General features: G+C 44.3%; 1 non-coding gene across 1 annotated transcript; it reads right to left on the bottom strand.

Annotated features, from left to right (window-relative positions):
- Positions 1–4,908: 4,908 nt before the first annotated feature.
- On the bottom strand, positions 4,909–5,015 carry LOC121780488. The gene has a single exon (XR_006046031.1). It is a non-coding gene; the product is annotated as a small nucleolar RNA R71 (small nucleolar RNA).
- Between the last annotated feature and the right edge of the window lie 584 nt (positions 5,016–5,599).

The raw sequence follows: 5,599 nt of genomic DNA on the forward strand, positions 1-5,599 counted from the left end.
TTGATTTATTGATATGTAAGAACTATATTTAACCTTAATTGAAATTATTTGACGAGAATTTATTTGAAATGGAATTCTAAGAATTAATAGAGAGAAAGAAAGAAAATTTCACATCCCATTTTACTTTAATCTACGGAGTATTAACTTTAGTTAAATTGTGGGGTAATAATTGCAAATATCGGGAAAAAGATATAATAATGACGATAGAAAGACTTTTCGTATTCATCATTTTCATTCTCTCCCCTCAGGGCATCCACAATAGCAATAGCCCAGCAATAGCATAGCCATAGTCTAGCCACAAATTCCTCCTGCCACATCATCAATACTAAGAGCATCCACAATAGCGCCTAGCGCACCGCCTAGCCGAGCGCCGACGCTAGGCGGTGCGCTAGGCGATCTATTGCAGCCGCCCAGCGAGTTTTGCGAAATAAACCCGCCTAGCGCTCGGCGGTTCCGTGGCGCTAGGCGGTGCGCTAGGCGATCCGCTAGGCTCTATTGCAGCGTCCACACCGCCTAGCGCACCGCCTAGCGCGAATTTTTGTTTTTTTATTTTTTTTGTTTCCGAAACACTATATATACGCGACTTGCACGTCATTTTCATTCGCACCACTTGTATTAACGAGTACTCTCTCTATCTTAATTTATGTACAAGATCAACACCTAGAAATTAATGTAATTTTTTTAATTATGTATTTTTTTTAATTAATGTACTTTTTAAATTTTAATAATATTATTGAATTTTCTCGTATATGTCTCGTAAATTAAATTCCGTATTTTGTGTAATTGTTAATTATTTGTTTTATATGATTTTGAGTGATGTGGCTATTGATGTGGCTGGGCTATTTATGATATGGCTAGGCTATGGCTGGGCTATTTATGATGTGGCATGAGGATTTTTAGTATTGATGATGTGGCAGGAGGAGTTTGTGGCTAGGCTATGGCTAGGCTATTGCTGAGCTATTCCTATTGTGGATGCTCTAAAAATCCTCTTGCCACATCATAAATAGCCCAGCCATAGCCTAGCCATATCATAAATAGCCCAGCCACATCAATAGCCACATCACTCAAAATCATATAAAACAAATAATTAACAACTACACAAAATACGGAATTTAATTTACGAGACATATACGCGAAAATTCAATAATATTATTAAAATTTAAAAAGTACATTAATTAAAAAAAATTAAATAATTAAAAAAAAACTAACGCCGTGCAGTCCTCCGCGCCCATAACTCTTCAATTAAATCCATTTGGAGCCGAATATGAGCCTCCGTTTGGCGCATGTCGGCATGTGCTTGGAGTCGGCCGTCTTCATCGTGAGGTACCCCACTCCGTACGTTAGGGGCGGCAACGCCGTGGCTTGGACCAGCTTCATTATCATCGTTGGCCCAATCAGTCAGTTGTACACCTTCATCTTCGACAATCATGTTGTGCATGATAATACAGGCGTACATTATATCAGCAATGCAGTCGACGTGCCACAAACGCGTTGGCCCCTTAACTGCCGCCCATCGAGCCTGGAGCACACCAAATGCGCGCTCCACGTCCTTGCGCGCCGACTCCTGCCGTGCCGCAAAGTAGCCCTTCCTCTCATCTGATGGGCATCGGATCGTCTTCACAAACACGGGCCACCTAGGGTATATCCCATCCACCAAGTAGTAGCCCATATCATGTCGGTTGCCGTTGGCGACAAAACTGATGGCCAGACCAATACCCTGACACTGCTCGTTGAAAAGTGGCGATGAGTTGAGGACGTTGAGGTCGTTGTTCGAACCGGCTATCCCAAAATACGCATGCCAAATCCACAACCGGTAATCAGCTACGGCCTCGAGGATCATCGTGGGATTCTTTCCCTTGTAGCCGGTAGTGTACATCCCCTTCCAGGCGGCCGGGCAGTTCTTCTACTCCCAATGCATACAATCTATGCTGCCTAACATCCCCGGGAACCCATGCTGTTCCCCGTGCATCTGCAGCAGATCCCGGCAGTCATCGGGGGTAGGGCTTCGAAGGTACTGCTCACCGAATATTTCAATCACGCCCTGACAGAAATACTTCATACATTCCAGGGCAGTCGTCTCACCGATGTGGAGGTACTCGTCCCACATGTCTGCAGCGCCTCCGTAGGCCAACTGCTGGATTGCCGCAGTGCACTTTTGAATAGGTGTGTGGCCGGGTCTGCCAGACGCATCGTGCCTAAATCGGAAATACAGATATCGTTGCTCCAATGTGTTAACAATACGCATAAACAGGGACCCGTGCATCCTAAAACGGCGCCTGAAAAGGTTGGCGTTGAACCGCGGCTCCTGTGCGAAGTAGTCTTCGTATAGGTGCTGATGTGCAGCTACGTGATCACGATCAATCACCGCTAGGCGGTGTACCACTGGGCGAGGTCGAGGTACCGCCGGCTGCAAGGCCCTATGCATCCATTGATCAATCTCACGGTTCGTATAGGCCTCTAGCGCTTCGTTCATTATACGCTCGTACTCCTTAGCATCCCCACCACTCCCACCACTACCACCGGCGTTACTCATTTCTATGTGTTGATCTTGTACAGAAATTAAGATAGAGAGAGTACTCGTTAATACAAGTGGTGCGAATGAAAATGACGTGCAAGTCGCGTATATATAGTGTTTCAGAAACAAAAAAAAAAACTAAAAATTCGCGCTAGGCGGTGCGCTAGGCGATCCGGACGCTGCAATAGAGCCTAGCGGATCACCTAGCGCACCGCCTAGCGCCACGGAACCGCCGAGCGCTAGGCGGTTTTATTTCGCGAAAATCGCTGGCTGACAAACTCATAGTTTAGGATGCTTAGATGGGTGATTAACACATGTTTGTGAATCTTTTGAGGTATAAAGTATATGTTTCACCCACTTTTCAGCTATTTTCAGAGTTAACGAGTTTGTCTGAGTTTTGATGCAAGAACAGGTCTAAAACGGGCAAAACGGAGCCAACGGACTAATTAAAGAAGGTTTGCCCGACCGGGCGATTTCTATACCCAAAACGCCCGGTCGGACATTAGTCGAAGAGAACAGAATGTTCGCTCGACCGGGCATTTTTCATCCAACAAAACGCCTGGCCGGGCGTTTGGAGGCTTCGTCGCGATTCACTCAGAACGCCTGACCGGGCATTTTCCCACTTACAAATCGCCCGGCCGGGCGATAGCCGCTGTTGCCCACTTTTGCCTATTTCTCACTCCGGATATAAAAGGGTTCTCACTCATTTCCAAACCCTAACTCCCACACTACGAATTTGAGCAAGAAAGTAAGGTTTTGAGTGGATTTGAAAGCAAGGAGCTTCCCATTTCAAGAGATTGAAGGAAGAAGACTCCCCAACATCAATTCTACCATAGGGAGTTCTAGTTATCATTTCTATTATGTTTAGCTTTGTTTTCCTTGTTTTTGCTTTTGTTTTAGCTTTGACTATGAGTAGCTAAGCTTTTGGTAGGGATTTGGTGAAGTTTGAATGGATTGTATGGATTTAATCTATGGTTGAATGCCTATCTATCTCTTTTGTTAGTTTTGTTGATACTTGGTCTTTTAATATCTAATTGCTTAGCTACCAATTAGATAAATCTTGTGCCTAATTGACGTTATTGAGAAATACATGATTAGGATAGATGTGTAATCAACAACTCCGTGAATTACATGTAGTCGAGAGATGCATAAACTAGAGAGAGGGCTTGGGTCCGTTGTGCTTTGGAGTCAATCTCGAAATGTATGGACGAGACTCATACACTAGAGATTGACCCACGTGTTAGATGCACCCGAGAGGGGGTCTAACCGATTATCCCGACTTTCCTAACCACATTTGAGGCTAAATAGATGAACATGACCCGTAGATGAAATCCTTGATCCATTCTAACGGATCCATTTCCCTATATTTTCCCAATTTGTGTGAAAATCTATCTTTGTTTGTTTGCTTTTCTTAGTTAATTGTCTTACTAGCTTAATTGTTCTTTGATCTTAGTTAAGAAAATCAAAAACCCCTTTTATTAGTCTAGATAGTGTTCAAAATTGCATCATAGTACTCAAACCGGCTTTTAGTCTTCGAGGATCGATAATTTAGCTTGCCACGTGCTACTTATCTCGTACACTTGTGGGTGACGCTTTTGAATGCTAAATTAGCATGAGTCAAGTTTTTGGCGCCGTTGCCGGGGACTAAATTTGCTTTTGTGTTTGATATTGTGAAAAGATAGAGAATACTAGTTTAGACATTTTACTTGCTTTATTTAGTTTAGTTTTCTAGTTTAGCTCTAGTTTGACTTTGTTTCGTCTCTTGTGTTGTGTAGGCTTTTATGCTCACGCGCTCAAGTCGTCTACCCCTTGAGCCGATTAATTTAGAGATAGAAGCCGCCAATAGAAGAAGAGGAGGACGAAGGAGACGAGGAAGAGCTCAACATCAAGTTGAGCCAATGGAAAATCCACTTGGGAACAATGAGGGAGTTCCCCCTCCACCTCCACCCCCATTAAATCAAGACCAAATCATTCTCCAACTACAACAAGAAATGGCGGAGATGAGAAGGGAAAGAGAGGAGGAAAGGAGGCGAGAGGCTCCGGTTAGAGATGCATTTGGGAACGTCAATATCCCAACTCCACCTTATGATACAAGGGTGAATGCCAACAATTTTGAGTTGAAGACGGGATTGATTCAATTTGTGGAGCAACGTGTTTTCTCGGGAAGGCCCACGGAGGATCCTAATAGGCACTTAGCTAAATTCTTGGAGATTGCCAATACAACTAAGCTTAATGGGGTTCCCGACGATACAATCAAACTTAGGCTATTTCCATTCTCATTGTCGGGATATGCTAGAGATTGATTTGATAACCTTGAGCCGGGCTCGGTTACAAGTTGGGACGACTTAGCCCAAAAGTTTTTGGATCGGTTCTTCCCTCTAAGCTCCACTCTCAACCTCCAAGCCGAGATCTCTCACTTTAAAATGAAGGGCCAAGAGTCTATGTTCGAGGCTTGGGAGAGATTCAACGCCTTGCTAAAGAAGTGCCCCAACCATGGGCTATCTCCGGGCCATCAAGTGAGCCTCTTCTACAATGGATGCTCGGAGTTTATCAAGAGTCAATTAGACTTTGGTTCGGGGGGTTCATTCTTGGACAAGGGGGTCGAGGAGTGCAAGAAGATGCTTCAAAGGCTTGCCTATACTAGCAAGGGTTGGAGCTCAGGCCGAGATAGTTCAATGCCGGTAGCTTCGGTTGTGGATTCAGATGCATTCAATCTTCTCAACCAACAAATGATGTTGTTGAATCAAAAGGTGGATGGCCTTAGTTTGGGAGTGGCACCTATGGGAGAGCCTTTACATACCGTGGAAGATGTCAATTATGTGCATCAAGGAGGCAATCAAAGGAACTTCTACAACTATCGCCCTAACAATGTGGGTGGTAATTACCAAGGCTATCGCTCACCCTTCAATGCACATCCAAACCTTTCTTATGGCAATCCAAACAATGCTATCCAACCACCTCCACCACCTCATTTTCCTACACCTAGTGGATCGACAAGTGGGGCCGCTAATGTGCCCACCAATTCTAAACCTTCAAGTGATGATGTCACCCATGAGCTTCTAAAAGCTCTAATGGAGAAGACCT

The sequence above is a fragment of the Salvia splendens genome, chromosome 19, assembly GCF_004379255.2.
Source record: "Salvia splendens isolate huo1 chromosome 19, SspV2, whole genome shotgun sequence".
Taxonomy (NCBI): domain Eukaryota; kingdom Viridiplantae; phylum Streptophyta; class Magnoliopsida; order Lamiales; family Lamiaceae; genus Salvia; species Salvia splendens.